Source organism: Crinia signifera, chromosome 12, assembly GCF_055691185.1.
Source record: "Crinia signifera chromosome 12, ASM5569118v1, whole genome shotgun sequence".
In the NCBI taxonomy this organism is placed as follows: domain Eukaryota; kingdom Metazoa; phylum Chordata; class Amphibia; order Anura; family Myobatrachidae; genus Crinia; species Crinia signifera.
This window is the reverse complement of record NC_139228.1, coordinates 71,465,698-71,479,229: the sequence shown is the minus strand read 5'-3', so window position 1 is coordinate 71,479,229 and position 13,532 is coordinate 71,465,698. Positions and strand designations below refer to the sequence as shown.

Below are 13,532 nucleotides of genomic sequence, written 5' to 3'. Positions count from 1 at the left end.
TGGGGGTTGAAACACAGGTAGAACTATCTCCTGATTTAAATGGAAGGCAGAGACTACCTTCGGTAAAAATTGCGGCACTGTTCTCAGAACAGCCCTGTCATCGTGAAAGATTAAGAAGGGAGATTTGCATGACAAGGCTCCCAACTCAGACACCCTCTTAGCAGATGCTACTGCTAACAAAAACACTAACTTCCACGTGAGAAACTTAAAGTCAGCCGACCTCAAAGGCTCAAAAGGTGCCTTCTGAAGGCAATCCAAAACCAGTGACAGGTCCCAAGGTGCTACTGGTTGCTTGTAAGGGGGATTCAGTTTGGATACCCCTTGTAAAAAAGTTTGAATCTCCGGTAAAATGGCAATTCTTTTTTGAAAATAGATGGACAAGGCCGAAATCTGCACCTTCAACGACTGAAGGCTTAGGCCCGAAGAAAATCCATCTTGTAAAAAATCCAACATTTTTGATAATTTGAAGTGAGATGTGTGAGCTTTTTGCCTCTCACACCATCTAATATAAGTCTTCCAGACTCTATAATAATTTGCAGAAGAAACAGCCTTTCTGGCTTTTATCATAGTCTGCACTACTGCGTCAGAAAATCCTTTCTTTTTCAAAATGGCGGTTTCAATAACCAAGCCGTCAAAATCAATCGATCGGAATCCAGATGATTGAATGGGCCTTGTCTTAACAGGTCTGGTCTCAGAGGTAGACGCCATGAATCCACTGATAACCTCTGAAGCCTCGAATACCAAGACCTCCTTGGCCAATCTGGGGCCACAAGGATCACCGGGACCTTCTGGTCCTGTACCCTCTTTAACAGTCTTGCTAACATCGGAATAGGAGGGAATGCATAAAGAAGATTTCCCTGCCAATGGGTAGTCATGGCATCCACTGCCTCTGCTAGCGGATCTCTCGTTCTGGCATAGAACCTGGGCACCTGATGGTTGAACCTGGATGCCATTAGGTCCAAATCCGGAGTTCCCCACATTGCAGTGATCTGGTGAAACACCTGAGGGTGTAGGCTCCATTCTCCTTCCTTGAGCTCCTCCCTGCTCAGGAAGTCTGCTTCTATATTCTCCACTCCTGGAATGAATATAGCCGATACTGCAGGAACATTCTGTTCCGCCCATAGAAAGATTCTGGACACCTCCCACATGGCCAATCTGCTGCGTGTACCTCCCTGGTGATTCAGATACGCCACAGCTGTGGCATTGTCGGTCTGAATCCTCAAGGGGGAGTTCCTTAACCTGTCTCCCGCCAAGGAAATCACTTTCCAGACAGCTCTCAGCTCCAAGATGTTGATTGGCAACGCTGATTCCTCTGCCGTCCACAGGCCCTGCAGCCTGAGATCCAGGGCTACTGCCCCCCAGCCCCTGAGACTGGCATCGGTAGTTACTATCAACCAGTCCCAGGTCTGTAATGACCGACCCCACTGAAGGGAATCTACCTCTGTCCACCATTTCAAGGAGTCCCGAGTGTCTGCGGACAGCACTATCAACTCCGTCTTCATGGTCAAAGTGTTTCCTGACCAGGCTGACAAAATGTTCCATTGGAATACTCGAGAGTGGAACCTGGCAAATTGAAGCGTTTCGAATGACGCCACCATTTTCCCCAGGAGTTTGAGGCACCTCCATACTGACAAGCTCGGAGCACTGAGGATCTCCTGAACTAGATTGACCAGGTCCCTGGCCTTTATCTCCGGGAGGAATACCCGATGGAGATGGGTATCCAGTATGACTCCCAAGAACTGGATCCTCTGTGATGGTACCAACTGAGATTTTTGTAAGTTTAAAATCCAGCCGTGAGCCTGCAAAAAACTGATGGCCTCTTTTAAATGACTTTGAAGCAGTGTTGCTGATTCTGCTTTGAACAGGAGATCGTCCAAATAGGGTATTACTGTGATTCCCCTGAGCCTCAGCACTGCCGCCATCACAGACATTATTTTTGTAAATACCCTTGGCGCGGTTGCTAGGCCAAAGGGTAACGCCCGGAACTGTAAATGCAGGTCTCCTATGGCAAATCTCAACAGCATCTGATGTTCCGGGTGAATGGGAACGTGCAGATATGCGTCCTGGACATCCATGGACGCCAGAAATTCTCCCTGGTCCAGACTCAGGAGTACAGTTCTCAAAGACTCCATTTTGAAATGGTCTACCCAAAGGTGAACATTTAAGGACTTCAAATTTAGTATTGGTCTGAAAGACCCGTCTGGTTTGGGCACCAGGAACAGCGTGGAGTAAAATCCTTTCTTCCACTCTGCCCTGGGAACCGGGACTACCACCCCTTTTTCCAAAAGGGAATGAGCCGCTCTCATAAGAGCTGTGCGCAGGAGCGCCTGCTTTGGTATGGGTGTGGGGATGAACCTCTTTGGAGTCCGCCCTCTGAAAGGGATTTTGTAACCCTGGGTAATAATCTCTAAGACCCAGGTATCCTGGTCTAGAGAAGCCCAAGCGTCTCTGAAGTGTGTAAGACGCCCCCCCACCTTTATCCCTGCCGGGCTGATCCCCTGGCAGTCATGCGGAGGGTTTTTCCTCTCCTTTAGAGGCAGGCTTCTTATTGAAAGAGCCAAACTTGGACCTTTGGGATTTGCCCCTGGAGTTCTGGAACTTTCCCCTGAACGATTGTCCCCGAAAGGACGCACCACCTCTAGGGGAGGGCCGAAAGGACGGCCTAAAAGCAGCAAATCTGGATGACTGCTTTGTTGAGGAGGCCGGCAGAAACGTACTCTTGCCGCCTGTGGCTTGTTTTATAATCTCCTCAAGCTCAGAACCAAAAAGTAACTTTCCCTTGAAAGCTAACATTTCTAAGGCCTTTTTGGACTCATTGTCCGCTTCCCAGGCCTTAAGCCAGAGTACCCTCCTGGCATTTATGGAGACTGTGGATACTCTGGTAGCCATTTTAAGAGCTTCCTCCTCTGCTTCCACCGCATATTCTGCAGCGGCCTTAATCTTTTCTGCTACCAGCAAAGCACCGTGGTCAGCCTGCAGCATGGTGCATAGCTCACCAGCCCACTCTATAATGGCCTTAGAGACCCAGGCTGAAGCAATAAGGGGACGCAGGGTAAACCCCACCCCTTCAAAAATAGCCTTGAGGTTTCCCTCTAGCTTTTTATCCACAGCATCTTTAAAAGCTGCACCACCCTGTACAGGTAATACCGTAGCTTTTGATAAGCGTGCCACAGAAGCATCCACAACAGGCACCTTTTCCCAGAGTTCAGAATGAGACTCCGGCATGGGGTACAGACTAAGGAATCTTTTAGGCATCTGTAGCCTCTTATCTGGGGTTTTCCAAGCCCCTTCCAATAGTTCCTGTAACCCCTCATCTGAGGGAAAAGTAACAGCCTCCTTTCGCTGTCGCTTAAAAACACCCTTAACAGGGGTCTTATCCTCAACAGACAGTTTTAACGCCTGTTTTACAGCCACAATAAGATCCTCTATACCAGCAGCAGAGGTCTCTTCAAAATCATCACCCTGGTCCCAGGGTGTGTCAGTATACTCTCCTTCCTCTTCCTCTAACACATTAGGCATAGCATAAGACCTTTTAGGGGTCCCTGTAACCTCATCCATTTTGTCCAGTATTTCACTGAATCTGTTGATCCCCTTAGCAGTATCCTGCATCACCTGAATAAGTGCAGGATCTGCCTGGGTAAGAGGTAAGGAGCCAGACGACTGCTGAGATGATGGCATAGGTCTCTGTGATTCTACCAGCACATCACTCTGCCTGTCCAGAAGCTGCACCAAAGCGTTTACCGACCTGCCTAGGGCACTGGCCCACGCAGGTTCACTCTGCTCTCCCCTATGGTGTTCACTGCCCATGGGTCTCACATCAGCGCAAGTAATACATAAGCCCCCCTTGGCCATCTGCTCAGGGACAAACTTTTGTGTGCAAACATTGCACGCGCTCAGTGCACTAAGGACTCCCTCCCCCAAAACCACAGCCTGATGCTCAGACATGATGCAAGTGAAGCGTATATATATATATCTCAATATACACAGTGCAAACAATTGTACAAGCGTTTATACAAAGTCAATGCACCCAATCACTTAGCTGTCTGTAGGTTTCAACTGCGGGGAAGCGATGCCCAGGAAATCCAAGTCACTCTGCCAGGATCAATAAGCCAGCTCAGCTCCGCTGCAAGCGTTCTGAAAGGCGCCAAAGTCAGAGTGAAGGAAGAGACCAAAGTCCCTGCTGCTGCGGGGTCCGTGACCTTTTGGCGCCAACCACCCCCAGCTAGCCGCTCCTTAGGTAGGATTTCCTTGTTCCAGTATCTCCCCCTCAAATGGGGACCACTTGGAACATGCCTGTCACAGCGCTGCTGTCCTCTCAGTCAGGAGCTCAGCGTGTAAGCTCCGCATAAAATGGCCGCCGCCATCACGGAGCGCCTGTCCCCCATGATCCCCACCTAAATGTGGAGCCGGTTTCAGGCTACTCCGGAGCCCAGGCAGCCTCTTAATAGAGGCTGTAAGCGCAGCACAGGGAGACCAGACAGAGTCTACCCTGTGCACAGAGAGCTGACAGGACGCGCTTCTGTCAGCTCCTGCTGCGCTAGCAGTGTGAGGATTCACTATGAAAATCCTCACACTGTGCCTACCTAGCTAGGGTAATAGTTAATAAAATAATAAAAAAACCCTAACTACTCTAATTCTTCGGCTGCTCCTGCAGCCCTTTAGAATAGCACCCACTCCAGTGGGCACCTAACACGAACTGAAGAGTCCAGGGATGCAGTAGGGGAGGAGCCTACCCTCTAAAGCTTTAGGATAGGTGCCTGGCTCCTTCGGACCCTCCTACATCCCAGTGTTGAGCTGTGTCACCAGGACCATTGAAAGAGAAAAGTTTTCGTCAAGCCCCTCCCACCATAAAGTGGGCAGAGCCAAAAAAAAATCACCGGGGCCAACAGGTGAATCCCCAGGTCCCCCGCTGGGCCGATCTGAGGCTGTCTGTACTTAGCAATTGGGAAGCGGTTGAAAGGTCTAAGAAGACAGTGAAAAGGATGACACCAAAAGGTCAACATGCAATAGATCGATATTGCCAAAAGGTCGACACAAGTGAAAAAAAAGTTTCCATGACAATGGTCAACACATGGAAAGGTCGACATGTGTCTTTCACACTTTACCATCCACATGGACTACAATTTGGAACAGTAAAGTGTGCTGGGTGAAGCGAACCATGCGAGGGTAGGCACTACACTAATTGGGGGATCATGTCAACAGGTGTCAACATTGACACAAAAAGTGTGTCAACCTTTTCCGAGTTGTGTTGACATTTTGAGCATGCCGACCTAGTGTATGATGACCTTTTGACTGTGCCGATCTTTTGTGCGTGTTGACCTTTAGGTGTCGACGTAGGCACTGTAGACCTTTCAATATACAGTACACCCTCAGCAACTTCTACCAAGAGGATGTTACACTCTTTCTCTCTTGTTTAACTCACCAAAATAACTTCCAGTAACTTTGAACATAGCTAAAGATGACACACAAATGTCTCATCACTAGATGGCGCTGTGGGCCAATTATGTTGCTTGGCCTATACTGTACCTTAAATTAACCTTAAGTGCCTAGATATAACTCACACAAGACACCTTAACTTAAAATAACGACTCGGACAACCATGGTATAAGTTTAAACTGGTCATAATATTTATTGAAGTGGTATGACCCTTATTTGTCTAAAGGGAAGGACAAGAAAAGCACTTGAGACCAGCACCAGTCAAAGGTGTATGCCAATGGTAGCGACTGCAATGCTCCAATCCAACAAAAACACCCCCTACCTTACGTACAGCCTGCGCCGTGACGAACTTACCGCCCCTTTTATGGTATGGCGCGGACACCTCCAGGAAGTGTCCAATGTCCCCCCGCCGAGTCGGGACTCGCCCACCGTCAAGGCAAAGGGGGGCAATACCGCACGGCGACCGCCTGACACCTCACCTGACTGCTGGTCGAGAGCGCCTTCTCGCCGATTTATAATTAAAGTTATTGAATCAAAGTGGTTGGACAGCCCGTAAGCCAGGTAGCACAGGATTGGAAAAAAGGGAAGGGAGGGTGGGGATCCAGACTCAAAGAGGATGTACTTCCTCCCAACTTGCCCTTATATACCCCTCTTTAAGCTACCACCCCTAAGCTACCTAATTGGCCCATACACCTTCCCCCGGCTGCTTGAGGTTCTTTCCCACAGCACCTTACTTTCTGCAATAACTTTATTTACAACCCACAAATTCCCAGGCTCTTAAATACACTCGAGCCTATGCAGCCCTCGTTCTATCTTCTTCACACACTCATCAATGAGTCAATGGTTAGCATTACTGCCTCACAGCGCTGAGGTCATGTGTTCGATTCCCACCATGGCCCTAACTGTGCGCATACCTCCCAACTGTCACGATTACAGCGGGACAGTCCCGATTTTCGGGTCCTGTCCCGCTGTCCCACCTGCGGCAGGCATTGTCCCGCTGCGGGGGGTGGCAGTTGGGAGACCCCCCAATCTAGCGTCTATTCTCGTATGAAAATGAGGTTGCGGCTAATTAGCATAAGCCGCACCCTCATTTGCATACGCCCCGCCCCCTTTCCAAGCGCTCGCGGCTTCGCTGCGCGAGTGTCCCTATTTCATCAGTACAGAAGTTGGGAGGTATGCTGTGCGGAGTTTGTATATTCTCCCCGTGCTTGCGTGGGGTTTCCTCCGGGTACTCCGGTTTCCTCCCACAATGGCTCCCAACAAAATTAACCCTAGAATGTCTGTGTGTGTGCGTGTGGTAGGGAATATAGAATGTAAGCTCCACTGGGGCAGCGACTGATGTGACTTCTAATATTCTCTGTACAGTCAGTGCCGAAACTAGGTGTTTCGGCGCCCAGGTCGGCAGTCATTTGAAAAATAAAATAAAATTCACTGCCTTGGGGTCAGGCAGCGGGGGTCCGGGGACTGGAGAAAGTTAACTCCGGCTCCTAGCGCTGCCGGGCGGGAGGCAGATTTTGAAAAGACTTGCCGGACGCTGATTGGCTGAATTCAGCCAATCAGCGTCCGGCAAGTCTTTTCAAAATCATCAGCACTTCCCGCCGCCAGGCAAATAGCAAGCGGCTGTGTATGTGAAAGCTGCCGCTACACCAGTCCCTGGACCCCCGCTGCCAACATACCTGTGTGTAGCGTCCAGGGGTCCAGGGACTGGTGTAGCGGCAGCCTTCACTCACTCCGTCTCCTAGCGCTATCTGCCTGGCGGCGGGAAGCGCTGATGACTTTGAAAAGACTTGCCGGACGCTGATTGGCTGAATTCAGCTGAGCGATCTGGGCGATGTGTCAGCGATGTCTGCTGAGCGATCTGGGCTATGTCTCAGCGCTGTGTGCTCAGCGATCTGGGCGATGTCTCAGCGCTGTGTGCTGAGCGATCTGGGCGATGTCTCAGCGCTGTGTGCTGAGCGATCTGGGCGTTGTCTCAGCGCTGTGTGCTGAGCGATCTGGGCGTTGTCTCAGCGCTGTGTGCTGAGCGATCTGGGCGTTGTCTCAGCGCTGTGTGCTGAGCGATCTGGGCGATGTCTCAGCGCTGTGTGCTTAGCGATCTGGGCGATGTGTCAGCGCCGTGTTCTGAGCGATCTGGGCTATGTGTCAGCGATGTGTGCTGAGTGATCTGGGCGTTGTGTCAGCGCCGTGTGCTGAGCGATCTTGGTGTTGTGTCAGCGCCGTGTGCTGAGCGATCTTGGTGTTGTGTCAGCGCTGTGTGCTCTGCGATCTGGGCGTTGTGTCAGCGCCGTGTGCTGAGCGATCTTGGCGATGTGTCAGCGCCGTGTGCTGAGCGATCTGGGCGTTGTGTCAGCGCCGTGTGCTGAGCGATCTGGGCGTTGTGTCAGCGCTGTGTGCTGAGCGATCTGGGCGATGTGTCAGCGCTGTGTGCTGAGCGATCTGGGCGATGTGTCAGCGCTGTGTGCTGAGCGATCTGGGCGATGTGTCAGCGCTGTGTGCTGAGCGATCTGGGCGATGTGTCAGCGCTGTGGGCTGAGCGATCTGGGCGATGTGTCAGCGCTGTGGGCTGAGCGATCTGGGCGATGTGTCAGCGCTGTGGGCTGAGCAACCTGGGCGATCTGTCAGCAATGTCTGCTGAGCGATCTGGGCGATGTGTCAGCGCTGTGTTGTGAGCGATCTGGGCGATGTGTCAGCGCTGTCTGCTGAGAGATCTGGGCGATGTGTCAGCGCTGTGTGCTGAGCGATCTGGGCGATGTGTGCTCAGCGATCTGGGCGTTGTGTCAGCGCTTCGAAATCTAGTCTGCTACCTTCTAGGTTTGTGCATGTGAGAAAGAGGTGTAGTTCCACGCTCTGCCAGAAGATGGCAGTGTTTTGGAGACTCACGGACACTAGACATATATATGAATTATTATCTGTTCATGGAACAGCACTTTATACAGCTGAGATAATTTTATACTTCAGCATCATGATTCCCAATCCAGAAGCACGTGGAACTCTCCTTGTAAACATGTCTCCTCATGCCCCACCTGTCTGCCCTGACACGTGACCTCCTCCAATCACCACTGGGCGTTCGCTATTCATTATGAGGAAACACAGATCCGGTGTCAGCAGATTGATATGACCCTGGCACAGGGCGATCCCCGATCCATTACATAAACATCTCCCTGCATGAGCGAGGTGATCTAATGGCAGACTCGCTGCTGCTGGCGACGGGCCCGTTACCCATAAACCACTGCTACATTTACCCTATAACTTTGTATTTGGATTTAAGTCGTTGTATAATAGAGACAGCCTCTTCTCTACCAGTCCCGGCTGCCCATGTGTATGAGCTCATAGGAGGGATCGAAGGTCGACGCAAGCAGTCGATCAGCAATGGGAAGGTCGACAGTCAAAAGGTTGACATGAGTTTTTACTCATTTTTTTAAGCCGACATGTGCCAAGAGGCGGTATTTCATACCCTGCCATCCACTACGGTGTGGTGGGAGAATATAACTTTTTTTTTTTATTTGATGGTGTCCATGTTGAGTATGTCGACATTTTGGGCAAAAACAACTGGGAAATAACTCATGTCGACATTTTGACTGTTGAAATTCTCATTGTCGACCTAAGGCTTGTGTCGACCCTCGAACCTTGCAGACCTTAGCCATGTCATGTGTTGCCCTCAACCTAATGACCCATACCCAGACCCTGCCCGGTACTCAGGAAGGCTTCCCGGGTGACTGGACCTGGGTGGAGCAGTTTCCACTTGTGCAATAACCTGGGATTTTCAGCAGGAACGTCCCATTTCTTTGGGGAAGTTCCCATGTCCTGCCCGAGGCCAGCAGTGTCCCACGGCCTGGGGGGGATTTATGGGGCAGCAGTGAATTCCCAGCAGGTAGAGGGGCAGCAGGGTAAAATCGGCCGATATCGGTCCGATGCGCGCTCCCGTGCATCTTTTGCTAATTCTTCTGATCTTATGCTGCCCATACACTTCTCGGGATCGATTTCCCTTGAAGCTCAGCATTCGATAAATCACATGAAAAAAGCTTTTTAGTGCATTTGATCATGCGATTTATCAAATGCACCGTTCGATAAAAAAAGGGGAGGGGCCAGGAAGTGACCAGAACTCTTCAAGAATCGCACGTCGCTGTTTAGAAAAATCGCATGCGCACAAAACAGCGTTTGACCGCACGTACAATTCGAGAAATATTATGTGCAGCACATAAGACCGTGAGATGCGACATTCGAGCGTCGTGGTCGCGCATCGCGTCGAATGGTACACATTTTGTGCATACGATCATTCGATTTCTCGGCCAGATGAGGTCGAAATCGCAGGATTGCATACAATATCTCACAAGTGTATGGGCAGCATTACATGCTGCATGAAAGATCATAAGATGTAACAAAAGATCCATAGGGACGCACACGGGATCTTAAGAGAAATCTTTGGTAAAGATGTGCGCTTGCCTGAAATCTTTTGTCCAGAATGTATGCGCACATCTAAGGTCGCAGATCTTTCTAGTGACAGTCTGGGTGAGATTTAATAGGATGAGAGATTCAGAAAGTGAGAGATTTGGTAAGAAATCTCCAGTTTTTTTAAAGCGGCAATCATTTACACTGCAAAACCAGTTTGATTTGGAAGTTTAAATGATTGCCGCTTTAAAAAAAACCTGGAGATTTTTCACCAAGGGGGAGATTCTCTAAGCTAGAAATGCGGTAAAAACCCCACTATCACTATTTTTGGATGCTGTAAGCATCCCCCGCCGGGTTACCGCGTCGGGGGGCATCGCCAGAAAAATCTGGCGATGCCCCATAGAAGCCAATGAGCTTCTAACTCAACCCTCCGCCGACCCCCCGCCACCCCGCACGGGCCCCGCATCGCCCTCTCCCCCCTCACCTGTGTCCGGGCAGCACAGAGCTGTGCTGCCCGGACCTGTGACCTCCTCCCTGCACTATGATCCTCTTCCGGATGCAGGCAGGAGGAGAGCCCGGTGCAGCAGCAGCAGCGCCGGGTGTATGAGGGAGGGGGGAGCCGCCCGGACCTGCTGGGACCCGGCGACTCTCACCGTAAAGGACAGCTCTTAACGCAAGAGCTGTCCTTTGCTATAATTATCGCATATGTTAGAACATATGCAATAATTATAATTGCGATGGGCGGCGAAGGGGGGGCGGAGATTTACAAGAAAGCTCGTTGTGATGTTCTTTTAAATGGTAACATGACACTGCATAACAGCAACACAAAGATGACATAACCCGGCAAACTGCAGCTTCATACACAGTGGGGCACAATCACTCTCTAATGGACAAAATCATGCCGCACTGCAGGTGGGGCTGATGTAACATGTGCAGAGAGAGTTAGATTTGGGTGGGGTTTGTACTTCAAACTGAAATCTATATTGCAGTGTAAAAATAAAGCAGCCAGTATCTACCCTGCACAGAAACAAAATAACTCCCCCAAATGTTACTCTCTCTGCACATGTTACATCTACCCCACCTGCCGTGCACATGATTTTGTCCATTAGAGAGTGATTGTGCCTTTCCGAGTGAATCAGAATAACCCCCAGTATTTACAGTGTGGGTAACTGTGTCCTCCAGCGGGGAGGCTTTTGGAGATTTTAGAAGTTGCCCATAGCAATCTATCAGATTGTACGTATAGGGACTGATTCAAACGCCACCCGACCAAACAACCGCCCCCCGAATCTATGCATTCGCACGTGACGTCAGCTGACTGCCCCAAACAGGCATCACCACCCCTGTGTTTGCAGGCGAACGCCAAGCAATTTTATGGGCTAACCAGGCGGTTTGCAAATGCGCAGACCCCCACTGTCGAAAAAAGGGCCGAATTCGGACCCTAACAAACAGGTCTGAATCGGGCGCATCATTTGTCTAGCACCTTCTAGAGGATAATACCTAGAACAGTGATGGCTAACTGTGACACTCCAGCTGTTGTTGAACTACACCACCCAGCATGCCCTGCTACAGTTTCGCTATTTGGCCATGCCAAAACTGATGCTGGGCATGCTGGGATGTGTAGTTCATCTACAGCTGGAGTGTCAAGGTGAGCCATCACTGACCTAGAATCTGATTGGTTACTACGGGCAACATCTCTCACTTCTAAGAACTCCTACATTAGTAAATTCACACCAGGTTTTAAGGATTTCCATGCTTAACCACAGATGGCTATATGTACAGTGCTAATTACTGTACGTCACCTGTGCTTATGCATGGACAACCCTGCAACCTTGGCTGTCAGTACAGTACTTACAGTATAGAACTATCTATATCTAATACCTATTCCACATGTGCCATGATTATAGTATTATAATTCCATCAATTACCTGATTGTGTTTCAGTGATTTGGGAAGGCAGATCCCATTTTGGGGGGCTCACAGCCTGCGGTGCGCCTCTCCGGCCCCCTCTGCAGAAGATTGCCCGGGCTTCTCCCAGTGACCTGTCTCTGGAAGTTTCAGTGTATTTCTGGAGCAGCACATGATCAGAAGTGACAAGCCAGAACTTACTGCGCCTGCTGTGTATCTCAGGTTTCCATTGCAGTGATTGCTGAACACAGACACAACGCTCTGCAGAGCCGGCGGGCTGACTGGCACAGGGGGTTAAACCTCCCATTGCATCACTGTTTATCTGCCATGAGCAGTAGGCCATATATGGAGAAGTAACTGGGAATCTTACACTGATATTAGCGGATTGTCCTTAAACGCGGGAACCTGTGGGAAATCAGAATGAATAGCAATTCCTGTCTACAGCTGATGATCCTGGCAAACTAACAATAATGCCATTCTCCAATCTATTCTACAAAGCTGAGGAGGGAGCTAGAACTAGGGGCATGCAACTGGCACAGACAAAAATAAGGGTACTGATACCCAGGGCACTGCCAGAGACACCATCGCTGCTACGCGGCACTTGAATCCGACTTGCAGTGTGTGGCACTGCTGCAGAGCTGCCCTTTTCTCTTGGTAGGGAAGGCCATCACCTACCATTAATTCCATGTCATCGCTGGTCTATGACCGATGTAGAATACCTTTATATTTGGGGGGTGTTGGGGTGCATGGTTCCTTCCTATCAATGATAATGAAGCTCAGCTCTACCCATAGTTGCATACCCTCCTGCATTCTGGAGGAGACCTCAAATAGCAGCAATCTCCCTCTCTCCCTTATTAGTCTAGCAATCTCCCTCATGTCACCTAGCCCACATTACACTGTTACATCATAGTTACCTGCCTCCCATCCTGCATTCTGCAGGAGACTCCCTGACATAGCAGCAATCTCCCTCTCTCCCTCATTAGTCTAGCAATCTCCCTCATATCACCTAGCCCACATTACACTGTTACACCATAGTTACCTCGGATTCAGTATGAAATCCCGGCGGTCGGGATCCCGGCGTTCAAAATTTCGACGCCGGAATCCCGACCGCCGAAATCCCGACAAGGGGGGGGACGTGGATCGCCCCCCCTTGCGGGCCCGGTGCCTCGCTACGCTCGCCACGCTAATTTATTCTCCCTCCAGGGGTGTCGTGGACACCCACGGAGGGAGAAACTGTCGGGATTTCGGTGGTCGGGATTTCGGCGGTCGGGATTCCGGCGTCGGGATTCTGAACGCCGGGATCCCGACCGCCGGGATTTAAACTGCATCCCGTTACCTCCCCTCCTGCATTCTGCAGGAGACTCCCTGACATAGCAGCGATCTCCCTTTCTCCCTCATTAGTCTAGCAATCTCCCTCATGTCACCTAGCCCACATTACACTGTTACACCATAGTTACCTCCTCTCCTGCATTCTGCAGGAGACTCCCTGACATAGCAGCAATCTCCCTGTCTCCCTCATTAGTCTAGCAATCTCCCTCATGTCACATATCCCACATTACACTGTTACACCATAGTTACCTCCTCTCCTGCATTCTGCAGGAGACACCCTGTCATAGCAGCAATCTCCCTCTCTCCCTCATTAGTCTAGCAATCTCCCTCATGTCACCTAGCCCACATTACACTGTTACATCATAGTTACCTCCCATCCTGCATTCTGCAGGAGACTCCCTGACATAGCAGCGATCTCCCTCTCTCCCTCATTAGTCTAGCAATCTCCCTCATGTCACCTAGCCCACATTACAC

General features: G+C 50.3%; 1 protein-coding gene across 1 annotated transcript in view; it reads right to left on the bottom strand.

Annotated features, from left to right (window-relative positions):
• Window positions 1-11,998, bottom strand: part of ASB2 (ankyrin repeat and SOCS box containing 2) — a 59,942-nt gene extending 47,944 nt beyond the window's left edge. Inside the window, exon 1 of the mRNA XM_083167585.1 lies at window positions 11,751-11,998. The gene's annotated coding sequence lies outside the window, so the exon portion shown is untranslated. The remainder of the gene's footprint in view (window positions 1-11,750) is intronic.
• Between the last annotated feature and the right edge of the window lie 1,534 nt (window positions 11,999-13,532).